The 24,793-nt window shown below is 39.5% G+C and overlaps 1 protein-coding gene across 1 annotated transcript in view; it reads right to left on the bottom strand.

The window, feature by feature from the left end:
- Window positions 1–20,369, bottom strand: part of LOC124550841 — a 382,565-nt gene extending 362,196 nt beyond the window's left edge. The window contains exons 1-3 of the mRNA XM_047125569.1: window positions 20,038–20,369; window positions 19,918–19,949; window positions 3,650–3,795 (exon numbers count right to left, since the gene is read on the bottom strand). The gene's annotated coding sequence lies outside the window, so the exon portion shown is untranslated. The remainder of the gene's footprint in view (window positions 1–3,649; window positions 3,796–19,917; window positions 19,950–20,037) is intronic.
- Window positions 20,370–24,793: the final 4,424 nt, after the last annotated feature.

Below are 24,793 nucleotides of genomic sequence, written 5' to 3'. Positions count from 1 at the left end.
GTGGGGAGGGGAGTGCAGAAGATGGAAAAAGGAGCCTGTGGTTTGGGTGGTCGGGCGAGGCATGGACGCGACCGATGTATGACGCAAGCAACTGTTGTCGGCGGAATCGTAGGGGAGGGATTCCAGCTTCTACAAGAAGGCTAGTCACCGGACTAGTGCAGAAGGCACCTGTCGCCAGTCTGACGCCACAATGGAGAATCGTGTCGAGGCTCTGCAACGTTGAAGGTGCAGCTGAGTAGTCGAGACGGGACGGGACGGGACGGGACTGGACTGGACTGAGGCCTTATAGAGCTGTAGGAGGGTTGTTCGTGCAGTCCCTCAAATGGTGTGGCTGAGGCACTGAAGGATGTCGAGTTGCCGCTAGGACCGTTGTTTAAGCTCGCGAAGATGAGGTGTCGAAGTGAGCTGAACATCAAACAGCATGCCAAGAAAGTGATGCGTCTCCTCAATGCGAAGGAGTTCATTGGCAAGGTAGAGCTGGATGGAGGTGGACCGTTCGACGATGACAGAAATACATCACTTGGGTCTTAGAAGCCGAGAACTGAAAACCATGGTTGGATGCCCAAAAATGTACAAGAACCTATGGTGGCAACATATCGTTCCCAGCAGGCCTGCTTGCTTCGCCAGATTAACTGCCGAGCCCGGGCCCGCAGCTGTTTAAAGGCAACCAGATTCTCTAGGGAAAGATGACGCTGGTGTCGTTGCAGGGCTCACCGGTGGTCCCGGATAGCTTCTGAAATCTCTGGTGTCCACGAAGGTACTGACTTACGCCTTAGGGTACTTGAACAGGGGACAGTTGCCTTGGCAGCAGAAACAATGGCCATAGTGTCCTCGTCCAATGCCAAATCAATGTCACCAGGAAGCAGAACAACGGCCATAGTAGCTGAGGTGTAGGCTGTTCAATGAGCTCCACAAAGAGATCATCGTGGCAGCTGGTCAGGGGGTTGGGATTGAAGAAGAGAAATCAGGATAGGAAAGTGGTCGCTACCACAGAGGTCGTCGTGGACCCTCCAACTGGAGTATGGAAGAAGACCTGGGCTACTAAGAGAGAGGTCAATGGCCGAGTATGTGCCATGAGTCAAGCTAAAATATGTGGGAGCACCAGTATCAAGGAGGCAAATGTCCTGCTGTACCAAGAGAGCCTCAACGTTCCTACCCCTGCCTTTGGGTGGCCGGATGCATGTAGACAAGCATTTTGCCAACTATAGGGAACATTGCAGAACCTATTTAAGATTTTTAAAATCAAATTTTTAGCATTAAACTTCCTGCCAGGCTAAAACTGTGTACCAGACCAGGGCTCACACCTGAGGCCTATGCCTTTTGCAGAAAACGCTCTATCGACTATATTCAAACATGAACTGGGGAGACATGGCTAAGCCACAGCCATAGGGTTGTGTTTCAAAGTTTCAGATCAGCTCTGTTGTCAAAATTCATGCTGGAATCTTCAGCACATTTATGGTGTAACAGCTACAGCTATACCACCATGAAGTGCGTGGAAGAGGGTAGATCCCACTGTACCTGTTATTAGGGTTCCTCCCTCTTCCACTCATGTACGGAGCACAGGAAGAATGACTGACTGAATGTCACTGTGCATGCAATAATTATTCTATTCTTATCCCCACAATCCCTATGTAAGCGATACATAGGGTGTCGTATTATATTCCTAGAGTAATTAGTTAAAGCCAGTTCTTGAAACGTGGTTAATAGATTTTCTCATGACAGTTTACATCTATCTTAAAGAGTCTTCCAGTTCAGTTCCTTCAGTGTCGCTGTGACATTTGCTCATGGATTAAACAAACCTGTGACCATTCGTGCTGCCCTTCTCTGTATACGTTCAATATCTTGTATGGGTCCCACATACTCGAGCAATATTCTACAACCGTCACACGAGTGATTTGTAAGCAACCTCCTTTGTAGACTGACTGCACTTCCACAGTATTCTACCAATAAATCGAAGTCTACCACCTGCTTTACCCACAACTGAACCTATGAAGCCATCCAATTTCATATCCCTATGAAGTGTTACACCCAGGTATTTTTTATGAGTTGGCTGATTCTAACAGTGAGGGATTGATATTATAGCAACAGGATACATTTTTTCTTCTTCATTTTGTGAAGTCCACAATTTTACATTTCTGAACATTTAGAGTAATTTGCCAATCTCTGCACTACTTTGAAATCTCACTGAATATTTATGCATCTTCTTTCAGATAGCACTTCATTATAGATAACTGCATCATTTAGAAAAATTCTGATTTTACTATTAATATTGTCTGCAAAGTCATTAATATACAACATGAACACCAAGGGTCCCTTGGGGCACAATGTGTGATGACGACTCTCCATTCAAGATAATATGCTGTGTCCTCCCTACCTAAAAGTCCTCAACCCAGTCACAATTTTTACCTGATACACCATATGATTGTACTTTCGACAATAAATGTAGGTGTGGTATCAACTCAAATGCTTTTCATAAATCAAGAAATACTCTATCTACCTGGTTGCCTTGGTCCAAAGATTTTAGTATGTCGTGTGAGAAAAGTGCAAGTTGGGTTTCACATGATCGATGTTTTTGAAATCCATGTTGGTTAGCATTGAAGAGGTCATTGTGTTCAAGATACCTAATTATGTTTGAGCTTAGAATATGTTCTAAGACCCTACAACAAATCGATGTCAAGGACACTGAACAGTAATTTTGTGGATCACTTCTACTAGCCTTGTTGTAGATAGGTGTGACCTGTTATTTTTTCCACGGGTTCTACGATAGTTAGAAGAGTGGCTACCTCAGCTGTAAATTCTGTATCAAACCTGAAAGGGATTCCACCAGGGCCTGGACGTTTGTTCAACTTTAACGATTTCAGTTGTTTCTCAACACCACTGACACTAATACTTACTTCATTCATGGCACTTCTCCTGGGTTTTCCTCTTTAAAGGAACATTTGAAAATGGAATTAAGCATTTCAGCTTTTGGTTTGCTATTCTCAATTTCAGTTCCTGTCTCATTCATTAGGGAGTGGACACTAACTTTGGTACATGTTAAACTATACAGATTCTCTCCACCCTCCCCCTCCTTTTTCCTGATTCTGGGTTATTTGTGTGTCACACAACATCAAATTACAGGCCATATTATGTTTCTTTAATGCAGTGGTTTTCATTGCCTTCTGCATCCTCATACACCCTGATGCCATTGCCCATTGATGAGTTATCTGCCTTTAGGGGCAGTTTCCCACACAAAGGGCAAGAGGGTGGCCTGAATGTCTAACTGCTCTTCCAACCTCACTAAGAAGGCCACTGGCATAATGGGGGTATCTCATTATACTTTAAGTCTTTGGTTTTTATTCAAAACTGAAGCAAGAACTGAGATTGGACCCAGGATGAAGAATGTATACATCAGTAGTCAAAGATGCTACCCTAAGACCACGGGAGCCTGTAGTAATATCAACTGAATACCTACTTCAAAACCCTGTTGACAACTCTGCTCCTGCTATGCTGCACAGTCTTCATTTCGTAAAGTCCTTTATGGAGTATCAATAAATCTTACAACATGGAGTGCATGCACAATTCAGCTCTTGGCAGGAAAAACCCAAGTACAGAACAGAGATCAACAGGCCACATGCGTTTGGGTACACAACTGTAATCATCTACTCACCCACTGTGCTGGGCAGCTCTTCTCGTAGAACTGCCTCTGCTTTATACACAGCTCCTTATCGTCCTTGTTCTCGTCGAGACACTCCCAGTAGCGGTCACGTGAATCCCAGCAGCGCTTTCGATCCTCTCTCGTCGGAAAAGACATTACTGAGAAGAAAAACATTACACATTTTAATCCGAGAGGCCAGTAATGATAGAGTATTGCAACCACTCTTCATCTAATTAAATTAGTGTCTGCAGTACTTTCATTTAGTGTGGTAGCTAAGATAGTTAAAAAAAAAGAACATCTTAACATAAATTAAAGGTGACAGGCAGCAATATTTTGACAAACATAACTACAGATATCATCATCATCTGTCCACCTCTGCAGTTGAGGATCAGCAGCTTGGCTGCCATGTGGAGAACCTAGGTTCACTTCCCAGTACTATAAAGGTTTTTCATCAATTGAAGAGAGTAGAATAATGTGCACTCAGCCTGATGAGGATATCTGAAAGGTTGCTTCAAGAAACAGTACTGACTCCAGTTTCGGGAAGCCAACATTAAAAGTACTAATCCTACACAACTTGCCTACACACTCATAACAAACGACACTGTTAGCAAAAGATAAAGCAGTGGTCCATCAACAGCCAATCGAATAAAAGATCTCATCATACAGTTAATACCGTAGTAGTTGTTGTTGACGATGATGATGATCATCATCATCATGATAACAGCATCAGTATCAACAACAATAATACACACTTCTACTACTTAGGCGATCATCATCATCATCATCATCATCATCATGATAACAGCATCAGTATCAACAACAATAATACACACTTCTACTACTTAGGCAAAATTACTGAGAACATTAACAATGACAAACAAAACTCAGGCACTGCCCAAAGCCTTCACGATCATCTGGAATGTTTATAGCAGGAAATCTCTATCCATCAAGCCCAACTATGCAATTATAAAACACACATACACCAAGGATCACACTATGCACCTGAGCAAACTTTAATAGTGGCACCTATTAATTACAAGTTATACGCAACAGATACAAACAATGGAAAATCCAGGATGGAAGTATCAGATGCCTGAGACTGCAGTCGAGTCGTATATGTGAGTTGCGTTTGTGTGTGTGTGTGTGTGTGTGTGTGTGTGTGTGTGTGTGTGTGTGTGTGTACACATCTATTGTTGACAAAGGCCTTAATGGATGAAAGCTTTATTGGTGTCAGTCTTTTTGCTGTGCTGCGCCTATCTGCAACTCAGCATCTCCGCTATATAATGAGCAGCAACTTTCCTTTTCATAATATTGTTACAAGACAGACACACATTTACACGTTCCCCTGTCATTCAGAATAGTCTCCAGCACTGTATATAATCTGTTTCCAGCATTGTGGAAGATGCTGGATACCCTTAGCAGCACAAGTTGTGTTGATAATTTGAATGGATTGATCTGTTGTCCGATGAATTTCTGTAACAGTTCTAAAGGGAATGAGATAAAGTGCTTATCGCTATTTACGAATCAAAGTCACCAGGGCTAAAGTCTGGGGAGTGTGGTGGATGGTACAGCACTTTCTAGCCCACCAATCAAACAAATCAGTCACAACTTGTGCCATAATTGCCTGAGCATTGTCCTGGAAAACAATGAGTGAGTCCTGCAGAAAGTATCGGTGTTTCCTTCTCGAAGCTGGTCACAGGCTGTGTCTTGGAAATGAACAGCTTAGAGAAAGAAGCGACAACATTTTCTGCAGAACCCACCCATCATTTTGCAACACAACACTCGAGCACATATGGTGCAAGTTGTGACTGTGTCTGGAAAGTGGTGTACCACCTATCACACTACCCAGACGTAAGCCCTTGTGACTTCAATTTCATTCCTAAATAGAAAGAAGCACTTCATGGCACTTGCTCCAGAACTGTTACAGAGACTTATTGGGCATACACGACTCTGCTCAAACTATCAATACAACTGGCACTGCTACGGGTATCCTATGATTTCCACATTGCCAGCAATGGGCTGTCGTAAATTTGTCAGAAACTCTTGCTAGAGGTGTGTGACCATCACAATCACAAAAAGTATACAGCATTTTAAAAAGCTGGATGATGACAGAAAAATAGATACTAGATCTTCTTTGGACTCGTTTATTTTATTCCTCATTACACTTTTCGGGCTATGCCTATCTTCAGATGACAAACTAAAACTAAACTCTGCCCAAACAGGCCATGAAGGCCCAACTGTACTGATCGGTCCCCATGTCATCCTCAGCCCAGATGCATCACTGGATGTGGATGAGGAGGGCCATGTGGACCGCACACCACTCTCCCTGCCATATGTCAGTTTATGAGACCGAAGCTGCTACTTCACAATAAAGTAGCTCCTTAGTTTGCCTCACAATGGCTGAATGCACCCCGCTTGCCAACAGCATTCGGCAGACCAGTCACCCATGCCAGTGCTAGCCCAGCCCGACAGCGATTAATCTCTGTGATCTGATGGGAACTGGTGTTATCGCTGCAGCAAGGCTGTTGGCCTATCTTTAGGTAACTCGATAAAAATACAATAATAAATATAAAGTTACATGGTGTAGACAAAAAATCAAGTGTCTTAAATAAGCAATGTATTTGCAACATATTTGCACACAATTATTTTTGTTACAAGAATACATAATATTTTACATAAAAGTTAAATATAACTTTGACAAGTAAATCAAAAATCATCAGGAAAACCATGAAATTAAACAAAATAGGAGCAGTAACTATATATGATGGCTCAACATTGACAAAACTTAAAAAAGAGTGAAATGATAGGAATGGCCTCTTGTGCCTGCTAAGCAAACCTCCATTCAATAGGAATTGTGACTAAGCGGTCATTTCATCATTATTATTAGTTACATATTTGTACCTACAATAGAAAAATATTTTTGATATAACTCTTTGTTGGCATTAAAAAATTTATTTTCCAGACCATTCATTCATTTTTTAGTAACCACACAGAGTCGTGTCAAAAATATTTATACTGTAGGTATGTTGACGGCATTTTCATCATCAGGCAGCCATGATGAAGTCCAGGAACTTGCTCATATTCTAAACTCTATGCATGACAATATGAAGTTCCAACTGAATTTGAAAAGAAGGGATTTCTCAACTTCCTAGATCTCATGATCACTAAAGGAGATTCAAAAATATGGTATGATGTCTTCCATAAGCCAACAGTATCAGATTTGATTATTCCAAATGATTCATGTCATTCAGATGTGCATAAACAAGCCTACTTTGTACCGAAAGATGGAAACTCGAGGTAGGAATATCAACAATGTAGGAAAAGGTAGATTGCTACTTACCTCAAAGAAAATACATTAAGTTGCAGGCAGATGCAATTAAAAGACACTCACATAAAGTTTTCGGCCACCCGGCATCTCAGGTGGCATGCTTTGTATCTATGTTTTATGGGCTAGAAAAACTAGGCTTGGACAAAGAAACAGTAGAGAGGGAAGTTAGCACAATTATTCAAGTTGGGTTAGCAAATGACTTTGCAGAAACAGCAATCAGGTACTTGGAGAAAAATACTTTAAAAAGTAGAAAGAAACAAAGATGAAAATAAAATAGCAGTCGAACATATTTCACTACCACACATTGGCCCTGTTTCAGAAAAAACATAGCCAATGCATTTAAAAAATTTAAGATCCAGGTTTGTTTTCAAATAAATAAACTATGGAAGCTACGGCATCACAGTCTACATGTGCCACAGCACAAATTTTGTAATGGAGGAGTCTACAAAATTAAATGTGGATCTTGCAAGAACTTCTACACTGGGCAAACTGAGAGTGTGTTTAAGATAAGGTTCAGAGAACACAGCTACATGAGTAAAAGTAGTATGCTGGGTTATCATTTGAAAGAGCAGAATCACCAACTCACGACAACCGAAAACAGGGCTTCCATACTACACTCTAAACAAAAAGGCTACATTTTAGATATTCTCAAGGACCTCGAAGTCTATACCAAAGGTCGGTCAGCTCCCAACCTTATAATTAACGAGCAAACCTTCGGAAGTAGTTTTTTTTTTTTACTGCTTGTGAATAAAAGAAAATAAATAAATAAGCTGTGTTGCTGAACATCTACTACCCTACATCTCCACACAATTCTCACGAATAAAAAAGAAAAAAATTATCTACTTTAGTTACATATTTTACTATTTTGTTCTTATAGCATTGTAAGGGACTGTAATTAAACAGAAATACTTGTCCCGTTATTTTGCATTAATCACATTACGTGCAGATTTCTTCTGTTATCTATTTTACATAAAAAAACTAAGCTGTGTATAAATATATTTAAAAAGATCCTTCTACATATTGTTTTTTCCCCTAATAGGTTGGCATGACTAGCACTTAAAATTTGTAAATATATATTTTATTTCATGTAGGCCTTATCATTTTTAACATTGACTTTTATTATGGACAAATATGCAACTAATGATAACAACGAAATAGTAGCACCGCTATACTCATGCCATCTGTTGATAACAGGAACCTGAGACTGTTCCTCTCATTCCACTGTAAGTTTTGCCCATGTTAGCTCATCATACCTCGTTACTACTGCTATTTTGTTTAACTTTATGGTTTCCCTGACAATATGTGATGTACCTGTCAGAGTTACATTTAACACTTACATAAAATGGTATGTATTTTTCTATCAAAAATAATAGTTGTGCAAATACATAGCAACTAAATTGCTTATTTAAGAAACACTTGTTTTATGTACAACACATAATTTTATATTTATTACTGTACTTTTCCCAGGTCATCTGAAGATGGGCAGAGCCTGAAACATTTAATGGGGAATAAAATAAACGTGCCTAAAAAAACATCTAGTACTTGTTTTTCCGTGGATCATCCAGCTTCTTTAAATTCCCTATAGTTTTTAGCAATGGGTTATACACAATTCTGGTGACTACTTTGAAGCACAGTAAAACTTAGCAACATGTATCTGCTTTTTGTAAGTCGTAAATAAATTGTCACTATTAAAGTTCCAGTTTTCATATTATAAATTAAAGTTCCCCCCACTAATAGACAGACTTGTTCACAAGGAAGGATCACTTGTATAATTCACACTAAAGAGCCAAAGAAACTGGTACACCTGACTGATATCTAGAAGTATCAGGGGTCCCATATCACTCCAAGTGCTTACGCGCACACCATTAAAGAGCCTCCACCAGCCTGAACAGTCCCCTGCTGACACCCAGGGTCCATGGATTCATGAGGTTGTCTCCATACCCACACACGTCCATCTGCTCAATACAATTTGAAAGGCAACATGTTTCTAGTCATCAGCAGTCCAATGTCTGTGTTGACGTGCCCAGGTGAGGCATAAAGCTTGTATTGTGCAGTCATCAATGGTACACTAGTTGGCCTTCAGCTCCAAAAGCCCATAAAATGATGTTTCATTGAATGGTTTGCACGCTGACACTTGTTGATGGCCCAGCACTGAAACTGCAAAAGTTTGCAGAAGAGTTGCACTTCTGTCATGCTGAACGATTTTCTTCTGGAGTCGCTAGTCCCATTCTTGCAGGTTCTTTATCCAGCCACAACAATGTCTGAGATTTGATGTTTTACCGGATTCTTGATATTCACGGTGCACTCGTGACATGGTCGTACATGAAAATTCCCACTTCATCACTACCTCGGAGATGCTGTGTCCCATCGCTTGAGTGGTGACTTTAACACAGCGTTCAAACTCGCGCTGTCTGTAACACTGCGTTCAAACTCACTTAAATCTTGATAACCTGCCATTGTAGCAGCAGTGACCGACCTAACAACTGTGCCAGACATTTGTTGTCTTATATAGGCATTGCCTACCACAGCACTTTATTGTGCCTGCTTACATACCTTTGTGTATGTGAATAATATGCATGCCTATACCAGCTTCTTTGGGGCTTCAGTGTATAACCTCTAGGTAATGATGAGTATGCAATATATATTCCACATTTAATTGGCATTTGGAGTGACATCTTTTGGCAATGATGGCACCTATCGGCCCGTCTGCTACAGACGAGGTGGTACCTAACGGGAACAGCAGTAAACAGCAACACAACTCCAGGGAGCAGCGAAGCTCAACCAGAAGAATGGTGGTCTAGTAGCAAAGCACGTGTCTGGAAATCGGGAGGTCGCAGGTTTGAATACTGGTCTGAATACAGATGTTTCAGTTGCCTTTTAATCTAGCATTCATTTCTCAATGTTGTGGAGATTCGCCAGAGACAACACTTGTTTCAGATTCCACATTAAACTGTATGTTAGGGACATGCAAGTGGCCAAAAAGTGGCGTTCAACTGAAGGACTTGTACCAGGTCATTGGGCCACATGATTTTATTACTACCAGAATCTCTCACACCTACACTTCATCTTCTATACATATTATAAATTAAACCACTAACAAATTTTTCTGTCTCTGTGTGAAGGCTAAGTTTGGAAACTACAACAGTGATTTTGATACTGTTTTCATTAATATACAGGTTCGAGAAGAAGGTTTCTGTATATAATTTATTACTTGTATAGCAACAACTCATCTGGCTGTAGATACTTAGTGCTACCTGTGCAAAGCTGGGGCATGTCGCTAGTTAATAATGAATGTCAGATATTATGGAAAATATTCAGATACCTGGATGCACAAAAACTTCAGAAGAATTATGTTACCAGATGTAATGATTCAGTTTCACTGCATAGAAAGGACACCTGAAATGTTAGGTGCATACAGCACGAATGGATGACTTATGATAAATCACGAAAATCTTTGACATCATAATCAGGACCCAAAAAATCGAAGTACGAAGCCAGCACACACCCAGAATGGTCTCGAGGAAGTCGCTGTTGACGAAAATACAACTATGCAGACGACATACAGACAGACCGACTCTGTTGTCACTACCAAAAAGTAATGCATACTTCTGTCGTATCCATCTTGGGGTACCTACAGCCCTTAGGTTGCATTCAAAGTGGCACTAACAGTGGTCAGCGGAGGTTGCCCGATAACAGTGGCTGATAGTTCTGTCACAGTGCATCCAATCTTCTTTGTCAGTTTTTGGTGAAGTCAAGGAAGTTAGAATATACTATATCAAGGAGGTTAGAATCTATTCTAAGATGGCAAGTATTGTACACTCTTTTCTCAGTTACTGAAATAATGAAACAAGTTTCACAAATACAAGAGATTAACTGAGAAATGTTCTGTTACATACTCAAGATGATTTGTAGGGGCAGTGAAAAGTAAGATTACAAACACTCTACACAACTCCAAATAAATTCAGCAAAACAGACATGTGTCAATTAACCTTCTATGACTGCCATTCCACATTCATGACATGACACACACACAAATTTTAGAATACTATACTCTGAGCACATAAAGAACTGAAAATTGGAAACACATACACCATATTTGCAAACCCCTGCATACAACAGAATCGCCATCGTATTCGTATAAAAATATCAGTAAGCAGAAGCAATAATTCTCAGACGGCTAATGCGTGCCTACCACAATCCAAGAAAGATCAACTACAATCCAAGAAAGATCAACTACAGTAACTTGAAGCATCAAAATGAACATATACCACCTTTCTCACTTGAATGAACAATTTGATCCTAGCTCCTATCGAAGTAGCCCCTTGGCTAACTAAACACAGTTGTCAACGATTCTGGAGGTCTTGGAGCAAACAAGGAAATTTTCAGCTGTGATGCTTCATAGCTCATCTGTCACAGCCCACTGGATGTCTGCAATATCTTGACGAAGCTTTCCTTCCAGTCACCTTTTCACTCACGAAAACAAGGAAAAAATCACAAGGCAAGAGGTTGGGCAAATATGGCGGATGTGGAATGGCGATAACAGAATGTCTGGCCAGGTACTCAGAAGCAGGTCAAGCAGTATGGGCTTCTGCATTGTCGTGCAGTAGAAACCAGTCTCGAGAATGCCCAAATCAAGGCGGCAACATCGAATTGTTTGTCGCAAATATTTTGACACTTCGGTGTAAAGAGTTTGGTCCACTGTTTGACCTGGAGGAACATATTCGTGGTGAACTAGTCCTTTACTATATAATAATGTTATCAACATTGTCTTTGTTCTCGAAGGTTGTCATTTGACTTTTTCCAAGGCTGGCAATCTACGACTCCGCCATTCAGCACTGACGCTTCGTGTGAGGGTCATACTGGTAGCACCAACTTTTATTCCCAGCAATAACCTTTGACAGAAGTCTGGGATCACATCTGGCTCCATCCAGTAGTTCATCACAAATTCTTCATCTTTCCTCTTTCTGTTCGTCTGTTGGTGTGCGAGGGACTAGTTTTGCATTAAGTTTCTGTTTCCCTAAATCTTAACATAACATTTTATGACACACATCACGATTCAAATTAAGTTCTTCTGATATTACACGCACAGTTACATGACAGTCTTCTTGCAATAACAGCCTTATATGCTCCATGTTTGCATCGGTACATGCTGCAGATGGGCTACCAGCTCTGCGATCGTCTCACACCGAATGTCTGCCTTCGCAAAACCTACTGCGCCACTCAAAAGCCCAATTTCTTGAAAGTGCCTTGTTTCCATATGCTTGCTTAATCATCATCCACATTTCACTAGAGGTTTTCCTGAGCTTGATGCAGAACTTAACGTTCACTCTTTGCTCAACAATCAGCATTAATTGTGTCATCATAGCTAATGCGCCAAGAACCCAAGCAGTGAGTTGCTAAGCACAGCCATGCAATCTAGTGAGTTTGCACGGAAACATGGCCAATGTTATTTCAAGGATGCGCACATACCAGGTAACACAAAGCAGTATTTGGTTCTTTTTAGTTTTAGCAAACCTAGAAAAACTGTCCTGGAACTTTTCTGACAAAGGGAGTAATTTAGGCCTAAAATGACCGAAACAGATTTTGCATGCATGACATGCTGCAATTTAAGTACAAGCAAGAGGCTGAAATACCAAGACTGCCACAGAGCACACTTAATGCAATGTGACATTCAATTAATTATTAATAAATTTTTATTTTTAAGTTTTTCAAAACTAGTAGTTCCCAATAAAGTAGTGATTTCAGATTGTAGACTTCTAGACATATTGCTGATATTACATTTCCCATCCTAAGGTGCCACAAACTTGTTTCTTGTACTAAACTTAAACATTTCCGCCCAATCCAAGTTTTGGACGTGGGAAATGTCGCCCGATTCAACTGAATGGAGGGAGACGGAGAGGCGGGTTAGAATTCCTGTGTCATCCAAGTTTGTAAGTTTGGGTACTGGGATCTGTTGCAGTGAGACTGTCCACATACTGGCATGCCAAATGCGCCAGTGTCAGACCACTGCAACCACAGTCTGAATCTGAAGGTGGCAAGTGACCACTGCATGTCAGATCTTCAATGTTCTGTGCATCACAGGAGCAGTCGAATATTTGCACAGCGTTACAGTGGTGTAAAATGGAAATGCATGCACGGTCTGAGCATTAATAACACAACAAGACATGTCAACTGACTGAACAGTGTCTACAAGTTGCATTGCCTGATCCACAATTGAAAACACAGTGCATCCTATGCAATGCAATGGGAATAATTGTGTCACACACCACTCTGGAAGAGTGATACATATCCATACATATTCCTTGCTAACGAATGATACACGTGAACAAAAGAACAATGAAACAAATTATTATAAAGGAAACAACAGCTATTGTGTGGATTTATTGCTTACTAGCCTTTTCCTCAAAGTTTTGTCTGCACTTGTGTATGTCACATATGATGCACATGTCTCTTCCTCCTCCTCTCTTGGTCCAGCTCCTCCTCCTCCATCTCTGCCCTTCTCCTCTACAGCCCACTCTCTACCCATCTCCTCTTCTCCCCACCACTGCAAATCTTCTCGTCTCCCCTCTCTGCCCATCTCCTACTTCCACATTCTTTCTGTCCATCTTCTCCTCCCCCTATGTCCATCTCCTACACCCCTCTCCCCCCCCAATTTTCTCCCCCCCTCTCTTGTCTGCAGCCTACACTGCCCATCCCTCCACCCCATCTCCTTCTCAGCCTGTCTCCCCCCCCCCCCCCACTCCTTGCCCATTTCATCCTCCCCTTCTCTCCCAGTCCGTCTCGTCCTCATCCCCCTCTCTATGTCCATCTCATCCTGCCCTCTCTTCCCCAGTCCCACTCCTCCTGCTCTCCTCTCCCAATCCATTCCCTCCTGCCCCTGACTATCCACCCCTTCTGCCCCTCTCCCAATCCATGCCCTCTTGCTCCCTTCTCTGTTCATCCCCTCCTCTATACTAATTCTTCCCCTTGCCGCCTCACTTTGGCCAACCACACGTGTATCCCCTGCAAAAGAGAGCGATAATGGAAGCGTATACTACTCTGACAACATTCCTGCAATGCAGGGCAGCCTATATGCCAATGGCTAAAAATAGGTTTGTTGCCCGTATATCCATTCCAATTGGAGCTAGGAGGATATAAACAAGACAGTGCTGATACTCATGAAGTTTGCCATTTGTATGCCAGATTTGGATGAAACTGATCCAGTAGTAAGGGAGGTGCTGGACATACAGACATACATACAGTCTGCTTTATACTTATATATCGATTTGCGTATGGAGAACCAGGCCAATGGATGATGTGTCTCCAAAACTGCACAGGAATCACAGTAAGTTTGCGAAAGGAAATACCTGTATAGGCATAACAGGGAAGCTTCCTGTATTATTGGCCTACGCTGGAGTAGCATATTGTCATAAGAATAAACGAGGGCCAACATGACGTTGCCTGTAATCCTATTAAAACAAATGAATTAATCTGCCGTTCCCAATTCTGAGTTTAGACTTAGTGTTACCAAGTGAGATGTGATGATTGCAGTCTTCTGTCATTTGACAGACACTATAAATCTTTTTGAACAATTCATGGAGTATTTATACGAAAATTATCAAAATAGCTACTGAAGAATGTAGTGTATGACAAGGTCCTAAAAAGGATGATTATCTGTTCAGATAAACCAATTAATAACAAACTAGCTGGTGACATGAGTAATACCACAGCAACCAAATACACTTTTTCCACAATATGTTAGCCTTTTATCCTCAAATGGTTACATCTTCTATGGATTGTTTTCATACCTCTGAAATTTACCCCATTTGTAAAACTGCATATCCAAACCACAATTTATTTACATCTAAATCCATACTTCACAAACCACAGTACACTGCACAAAGAAATTTCGTAACACTGTTCCACTCACAACTGAGCAAGAAAAAAATAACTGTATACCTCTGTACTTACTGTCCTTGGTGATATACCCAAGGCAGTTTAATTTTTGCAGTCTGTCACAAATATTAACTCATTGAATGATTTTTTATAATATTGCACCATAAGAATGTAGTCTTCCCTCCAGGAATCGCATAAAAATTCACAGGGCATTTTTATAACATTACAATACCACAGCATATTTCTGAATTGCTTGCATACCTCTGAATATGTTATATGTCTTCTTTTAATCGAACCATATCAATCCATACCATCTTATGGGTGGAGAGGTTCTCTTCATTCTATGCGAAGACACCAAGATTTGAATGCCTATTTCAAATTCTTATTTAGTATTAGCCAACGTTCCTACTATGGACAAGGGTTTTAGGAGGGAGCAATTAGCACATTCCTCAATATGACTATTTAATTCTGAGGATCTTTGCAAAGGATTTTAAGTAATATGTTTGTTTGCATGGACATCTTTCATCGGCGTCAATGGCCATACTCGTGGCCATCATCAGTCCAAACATTCAAACTTTCGTGATGTCAACTTCAAAACCACAGTATCCATTACATGTGAAATTCACCATGGGGAAGGGCCGTGAAAATTAGAAGAAAAATTAATTTAGACAGTGAAGCATTCAGTAACTACAATGCACTTGCCACTTTTGGCAGAAAAACATAATATTTGCTACCAAAGTGCTTACTTATTCTGCTACAAACAGTAAAAGAAAGATTCTTACCAAGTATTAAACTACCAGGGCCACCCATAATTGCAAGACACTTAACTCTTACTGAGCAATGGCTAAGTCTAAAAATTTTGTTGATGCTTGTAAGAAAGCTGAATACTGTATCACAATCGTTTTAATGAAGAACAAAATACAATATTTTAATGAAGAAAAGGATCCACCAAGTTAGATTTAGGTTGTGTTTTGGCAATTTCTCAGTTCTCTAACACTGCTTACTCAGAAATGTTACTGCTTTACTGCCATTTACTCATTCATAGATTATTCATTTAATGCCAAAATTAGACAAAAATAGCGATTCACTTTGAATAATTTAATAATAATTATCATGTGAATAATGATTTCATTGAATTTGAATGGACTACTAACTATCTTCTTTCTTAATCATTTTTGTTTAATATCTTGTATTTTAAATTTTATACTATTCAAAAATTAATTCTCAACTGGAAATTTAACGTATATTTCAAATCAAGGTAATCTATCAAATTAAAGCAAAATAACATAATAAATATTATTTTTCATAAATATTTGAAGCTATTATGACTAGTTACACTCTGTAAAACAAAATACATAACTACAATATGTGTAATTACGAAAATTTCTCAGAAAAAATATTGGAACTACAGCCACCTCAATCAAAACAAGTATACTTTTCTATGGCACTTCCATTAAAATACATAGGCTATATGTTTACTTAAACAAACCATTTTAAAAAGCCATTCAATGTCTTAAGAATTTTGTATGAAAAACTTATAGAATGTAAAATACAAAATCATTAGCGAGAGCTGCCACAAAAGTTCATGCCATGATGCTTGGAAGCACAACAAATAAGATGTGTTGGTGTATGATGCAGAGTATTCTATATGACTGTGAACTAGCCAAGGTTATCACTAAGGTGTTCTTCTTACAACATGGACTGACTGTAGAAAACGAAAGCTGTAAAGCAGTAAATGTGATTTATTTGTCAATGGGTGCTGGACTCCTAAGCACCTCAGCAATATTTACAGTTAACAGTAATCCTCCAGACAGAAACAGAAAAAATAGGGCAAACTTAAGTATTTCTGAACAGTATTTTATTTTTTGTATCAAACCGATCAATTCTGAAGGCAGCTTCTAGTTGTAGGCAGGAAAATGCTAATATCTCAGTTACACAATGCGAGATCATATTTTGAACTTGCCAAAAATCTACATTAATGATGAAATTTATTTTTTTGTTAAAAGCCATCTTGTTAACACCTTGAGCTACATGTAAAGTACTTAATTGCCAGGGTGGTATTTGGGCTTAGGGCTTATCACCAGTGTTATATTATGTATCTCTATATCAAATGATGGGCATGCAAATTATAAATTCTCTATGATGTTGATCTCACTGTACAGAGGTCATAGTGCATACGTTACTGCTGTCATATGCTGTGGTTGTCGCTGTCGCAGCAATAAGCAATGGGCCTGTTAGACGCTCCTAATAGAAATTAAATAATTGTAATGTTATTTTTGTTGTGCCTGTCTGCAGCTAAACAGGTCACCTTTACAATGAGTAGCAATATATCCTTTTGCTAACATGTTGATGTATCAACTGTGCACTTTCCATTGTTTGAAATAACTTTATATTTTCAGGACTGATCCATTAACAAAGCCACAACTATTTTCTTCCCACCCTTGTCTGCCACACTGTTCTATCACTGATGATTCTGACACAAAGAGAATGTTATACTCAGCTTAGCATCCAGCCTACCTTACTTTGTACCCTCACAATTGTCTTGCATTGCAGTATCTGCATGTATACAAAATTGTTTCCTGAATACTGCATCAAAATTAAATGAGCTACCATCTTTTACATACTCAGAAGAAATGAAAGCTCAGCATTTACAATCACTTTCATGACTAGGCAATTAAGATGGAGTACTAGCTATGACTGAACAAAGATGGAGGAAGTCAGCCATTGTCTTTTAAAAGGAACCAATCTGGAATCAGCCTTATTTTGTTTAGAGAAATCAAGGAAAACACATATCCAGATGGCCAGATGAATGTGATTCCTGTGATGAGAAAGCAGTGCACCAAGCTATTCAGTTTTTCAACTGCACTTAATTTGAATAAGTGTGTGCAGTTTCACTACATTGTAATACTTTTCAATTTTGTTAGGTGGAATACAAGGTGTGACCAAAAAGGAACAAGAATTTTTGTTTTTATTAAAGATTCTTTATTTACTCATCAAAAATAGCTTTGTTCCCTTCAAAGACATCCCTCTCAGATATAATACACCTGTGCCAATGCTTTTTCCAATCTTGGAAGCACTTCTGAAACTCACTTTTCGCTATGGAATTCAATGATTCTGTTTTTCTCTTATCGACCGAGACAAATTAATGTCCTTTCATGGTTCTCCTCAGCTTCGGAAACAGGAAGAAGTCACAGAGGGCTATGTCCAGTGTATACGGTGGCAGAGACAACATAAGAGTTTGTTTTTTTTCCAAACAATCGCAAACAAGCATTGAGGAGTGAGCAGAGAGCATTATCATGATGCAATTTCCACAAGTATTTTTGCCACAACTCTGGCCTTTTCTTTGCGTTGCTTCACGCAAATGGCACATATCTCCCAGGTAATATTCCTTATTGACAATATGACCATAAGGCACGAACTCATGTTAAACCATTTCATTGTAATCGAATAAAACAATGAGAAGTACCTCAACACGTGATCAAACTTGCTGAATTTTTTTGGTCTCAGTATCCATTGGGACGACTGGACCTCGGTTTTGACATCATACCCATGTTTCGTCACTTGCTACAACTTTCGTTATAAGATCTGGATCATTGTCATTCATTCAGCAATTCCTGAATGATGTCTATGAAACGCCGTTTTCGGTCAAAATTCAACAATTTCAGAACAAACTTTACTACTGTGTGTTTCATGTCCAAAACATCTGAAAAAATTGCTTGGCCTGACCAAAAGGATATGCTGGCATCATCAACAAACTCTCTGACACTGATTCAGCAATTTTACAGAACCATTTTCTTTACTTCTTCCTCATTGTTGTTAATAATTTATGTCTTAGGGCATCCAGAACAGTCATCATCTTCAACGTCTTCTCAATTCTCTTTGAAACATTTATACTACTCGTAAACTCTTGTCTTATTTATAATAGATTCGTCAAAACCCACAGTCAGCATTTCGAATGCAGTGCTGCACTTTATTCTGTTTTTCAAGCACTTGACAAAGTATAAAACCTTTTTGACTGTTAACAATAAACTAAATATTCAAAACAGCTGAAAATGCATACATCATCAGGAACATGTGTGCCAGCAAGAAAAAAAAAAAGATTGAAAATCTGATACATAAAAGTCCGCAAAATTAAAAAATGCCCTTTCCTTTTTCATTACACCTTGTACACGGAACAAACCGAAACACCAAGAACATTTCAGATTCAATTAAGCAATATTTTCTGAGTATTACAGTATAAGGTATTCTGGGTCTCCAGTAGCTCATCACAGAGCAATAAGGTAAGGGTGACTTTTTATTGGGTTTTTTGTTCTAATTATTCATGTATGTGTGAAAATACCTTCCAGTGAGAAAGATTGTAATACAAAATCACCAAAACCTAAAACACACAAAGCAGATTTATGTAAGAATTACTTTATCGGCAGTACAAGTGCCATAAAGTTACATTTCATTGCACCATTATATCACAGATGTTCAGACTGTTCTGTCAGTAAACAGGGCAGTATTTAACAAATGGAGAACTTTTGCCTTAAAGATATGTTGACCACCACGAACACAGAAGACTACTGAAAACTGCCTTACAGTTCCAGGAGTCTGGCACACTGCTTCCACAGTTGTTGCAGTTCTAGCAATTGCGTCTTGTGAACTGTGCTCTTCATCTATAAACCTATCCATACTGCTGGGTATCACTGTTAATGTACAACTGGGAACACTGCCGGAAAAACAAACTTGAGACAGATCCAATCAGTACTGAAAGAGAGTTGTAGGCAATAGCACTGTCAACAGCCAGTACCTTGAGTGACTAGAGAAAATTTGTTTCCAAACAACATATACAATGCATAATTTCAACATTTTCACTGTTTTACAGATATTTTTGATGTGATATAGACACAGAGATAAACTGGGGCAACAGATCACAAGAAATGCAATAACTATGTAATAAGCCAGCAGATATTAGGTGTTACTTATAGCAAAATACTCAGAAACTGTCCCTGAACAACCTCCAAAATTTTCTCAGCAGAGTTTGGGTTCATCCTGTAGTGTTTGTTAGCTTGTCACATTCTAAAGTCATACATACCTGCAACCAGACTGGAAGCTCCTCACTGAAATCTCGTGTAGAATAGCACTGATAAGTTTCAAAGTATCTGACAATGAAAACAGCTGTGGAACTTAATTCACAGAATATTAGGACACTGACTGAAGTGATTGACAGTAACTGGGAGAGTCTCTGTTGTGAGCATTGAGAACACACCACTTCCAGCTAATGTCATAACTGATTAGTACCAAAATCTCAAGTAATCAACAAGACACAGATATAGTACACACTGGTCTTCTGCACAAAAAAAACGACTCTGGTGTCACAAATTCTAAAACAATTCAGAAAAAATGTTAGGAGCCTCTAAGAAATATAGAAGTACAAGAGTTGCCACACAGCTCCATAGAAGCACTGCATTACACAAAGGTATTTAAACTCATGCAAACAGAACTCCCACTGCATTTCTCCCACACACAACTCCTCCTACTCCTCCTCCCCCCCCCCCCCCCCTAGTCTAGTCACAGCCAGCAATAGTATGAATGGGCTCTCAAGGTTAATAAACAGCCAAGAGCGTGGGAGTAAAGCCTATTCTGAGACTGACACTCCCCCTCTTCCCCCTCCTCTCTCTCTCTCTCTCTCTCTCTCTCTCTCTCTCTCTCTCTCACACACACACACACACACACACAAGATGAAGCACCTCTGGATAGCACATGTCAATGCAAAAACCAACATCGTTCACAGTTGTGCAAAAAACAGCCCTTGAATACAAGCCAACAGTGTGTCACTTATATGCCACGTGTTAGAAGGATGAGGAGTTCAATTAATTCTTGACTCCAATAATAGCCTGAATATGTATTTTTAGAGGCCCGTGGAACACACTTGTGTATTTCTGTAGCAACCTGAACTCTTGGAACTGTGTGCTACATGTTAAAGCCAAGAGGCAGAATCTGCAACCAATCTTGTGTAAAACAAGTGTTACTTAAAATGAGCACTTTTCAGCTATTTGTCAGAAGATGCAACTTGTAAACTGAGTACTATCCAACTGACGATTTTTTTTAACAAATACTTTATATTTGTCACTAAATTATGTTAAATACAAGCATACAAGCATTTTGTTTGAACACACACGTGCTATTTACTGATAGTGTTTTCAAATTAAATGTAGACATTGTCTATTATGATTATTGTGAACGCTTTTAAACTACCTCACCAGCTTACACAAATTAAAAAAAATTAAATAAAGAAAAAAAAAAAATTAAAAAAAGTTACATAATGATGCTATCCAGTTATTCCATTTCCCAGCTATCATCTACATTAAGTAAGGAAAGACAGAACATATGAACAGTGATGTCATTAAGGAAATGAAGTTCAAAGCTGAAAATTTCAGCAAAATAATTACATACTAGGAATCATTCTGAACACACACACACACACACACACACACACACACACACACACACACACACACACACAGAGAGAGAGAGAGAGAGAGAGAGAGAGAGAGAGAGAGAGAGAGAGAGAGAGAGAGAGAGATGTAATTCTGAAACTACCGTAGACTCCAAACAGCAATTAATAAAACACTAATTTATATAAAATCCATGAAAGAAATTTTGGAACTAATGAAATTACTAACAGGAATGAGGCAAGGTGATAGATTTTTCTCATCCCTTTTCAATGGTGTCTTTACAATAAACAGTGCACACATACCCCCCCCACACTCACAAACACACTCTCTCTCTCTCTCTCTCTCTCTCACACTCACACACACACACACACACACACACACACACACACACACAAACAAACAAACAAGGCACACAAAATTCTAAAACCTATATGTGATGTACATTTATAGACAACAAATAAATGACTACAATTTCAGAAAATTTGGATGATTTATTCAAGAGAAAGAGCTTCACAAATTGAGCAAGTCAATAACTCATTGATCTGCCTCTGGTTCTTATGCAATCAGTTTTTCGGCTTTGCACCGATTGATAGCATCACTGGATGTCCTGAGGGATATTGTACCAAATTCTGTTCAATGTGTGCATTAGATTGGCAAACTCCCGAGCTGGTTAGAGGGATCTACCCATAACACTCCGAACATTCTCAACTGGGGAGAGATACGACAACCTTCCTGACCAAGGTAAGGTTTCGCATGCACAAAGACATGCAGTAGAAACTCTCACCATGTGCGGGTGGGCATTATCTTGCTGAAATGTAAGTCCAGAATGGCTTGCCATGAAGGGTAACATAATGGGGTGCAGGATATTGTTGACATACTGCTGTGATGTAAGGGTGCTGCAGATGACAAACAAAGGGATCCTGCTATGAAATGAAATGGCACTGCAAACCATCACTCCAGGCTGTCAGGCCGTACGGTGCACGACATTCGGTCGGTATCCTACCGCTGTCTCGAGCATCTCCAGACATGTCTTCGGCCTGAAATCTCTTTGACCAGAATACAATTGTGTCTAGTGATGAGTCCCATTTCGAACTGAGCGTCAATGATGGGTGAAGGCATGTCGGGAGAAACACCGGACAGCAGAGGGATATCAACTCGATTGTCGACCACCGTAAGGCCAGACAACCGGCAGTGATGGCATGCAGTGCCATTTCTTTTCGTAGCAGGATCCATTTGGTAGTCATCCATAGCACACTTCAGCACAGCAGTATGTCCAGGATATTCACACCTTTTATTTTAGCAAGACAACGCCCACCCACACACGGCGAGAGTTTCTGCTGCTTGTCTTTGTGTTTCCCAAATCTTTCCTAGGCCAGCAAGGTAGCCAGATCCTACCCCAATTGAGAACGTTTGGAGCATTATGAGCAAGGCTCTCCAACCACCTCCGGGTTCTGATGATCCAACATGTCAACTGAACAGAATTTGGCACAATATACCCAAGGAAGACATCCAACAACTCTATCATTCAATGCCCAGCTGAATAATTGCCTGCATAAGGGTCAGATGTGGACCAACACAATACTGACTTGCTCAGTTTGTGAAGCTCTTTCTCTTGAATAAATCATTCAGTTCTTCTGAAACTGTAATAATTTGTCTGTCTGTGCATGTACATCACATCTACAAATTTCCATCCAATTCGGATATTTCCTTTGTAGTGCATCTTCTCTCCCCTCCTCCTCTTTATTTTTATTTATTAGTAGAGTGTATTTAGGCCGAGACAAAGATTGGTTATGAAATCTGATATCACAGAAAGGAAACAGTCTTCAAGCATACCAAACATATTTACAACAAAAAAATGCATCTCAAAGAACACAAAACTGAGACAACAACACATTCATCAAACTAGAGTGTTTCTTTATGGTACTGAAACACACATTTGAAACAGAAAGACACCAAAGAAATTTGAAAGAGAAAATGGAAAGTAATAAAAAATCTTAGGTCCAAATTATTCTAAAGAAGGCACTCACACACTAAGAGCACATAAAGAAACGGATTCAGATAAAAAACACCCACACATGGCTAACATTCTATCGGAATATTAAAGGAATGGAACCAACCACATTAATTACTTAAGTCGTGGAATTCTATGGAAGTCACAGAGAGGCTAAAACTAAAGTAATAAAACAGATTGGTGCAATGAAACAAGACCAGAAGGAAGCAGGAATCACACAATTTCATACACCGGACTGAAAATTTTTTTCATATTAACAGAATCTTCTGTCATGTTGGTTCTTGGTAGAACAACATTATAATAAATATTCTACAACATTGTAGAACAAAAGCAAACTGGTGCTATTCATTTATTATATTGAAAAATTTTTAAGTCAGAAAATTCATGACTAGGCAGTTGGCCTGTCAGAACAACCCACGGAAACTATACCAACTTGGTTTGATGATAGGAAAGAGAGATCAATCTCAGAAAATTAAAGAACATGGGCACAAATACAATTTAAAATGAAACTCTGAAAATGCCCTTTTTCTTCATTGGGTGGTCCAGCAGGGATGAAACAACAGTATTATGTATCTATTACAAATGCAAAATGTGTGTGTGTGTGTGTGTGTGTGTGTGTGTGTGTGTGTGTGTGTGCGCGCGTGCGTGCGTGCGCGTGCGTGCGTGTGCGCGCCCACACAAACTGCTGGATGGATATGGATTAAATTTGGAATGGAGATAGCTTACATCCTGAATTAATACATAGGCAACCTTCATATACCTATCGAAAGGGGAAAGGTGAAAAAGAAGTGTGGCCCACGACATGCGAATACCTGTACTTTATTCATCCAATATTTGAGAATGGGGACCACTCAGTGATTTGCAACAGACTTTACACTTAGTACAAAACCTACAGAATTTTTTTTCTCACTGACAAGAAGATGAAAGGAAAAAAGTTTTATTGATTACTACATTTTCACCGTTCATGTAGTTAAACTGCTGCATGAAGCATGATGTTTTTATTTATTACTTGTTTACTACTAACTGCATTCGCAACATACTTTGCAGACAGTGTTCACTATACCACCAAATGTACCAGCAAAATTGTATTCTACAGCACATAATTAAGGAGATGTGACATGATAAATACTGAGACGCATGGAAAACTCCTGCATCGTGTACGACATTTAAAATTGTTACTTCTTTGCCACTAACTCTATTCCCAACACAATTTCACAAACATGATCCACATATGTTAGTCAATGTACCTTCAAAAAATATCACTGTACAATACATAGTTCAGGAGATATGACGTCAAATACTGAGATGGGGGAAAAACTGCCTCATGACATTTCAATTTATTACTTCTTTAGTACCAACTCTACACACAACACATAAGACACACAGTAGCCACATACGCCACTGGACGTACCACAAAATTATTTCATTGGATGATACACAATTCAGGAGGTAAGTCATCAAACATTGAGCTGTGACTACAGGATAAAATTTGCTAGTGACAC

This window comes from Schistocerca americana, chromosome 9 (genome assembly GCF_021461395.2).
Source record: "Schistocerca americana isolate TAMUIC-IGC-003095 chromosome 9, iqSchAmer2.1, whole genome shotgun sequence".
NCBI classification, from domain to species: domain Eukaryota; kingdom Metazoa; phylum Arthropoda; class Insecta; order Orthoptera; family Acrididae; genus Schistocerca; species Schistocerca americana.
Note: the sequence above shows the minus strand (reverse complement) of the source record. Positions and strands in the feature narration are given on the sequence as shown.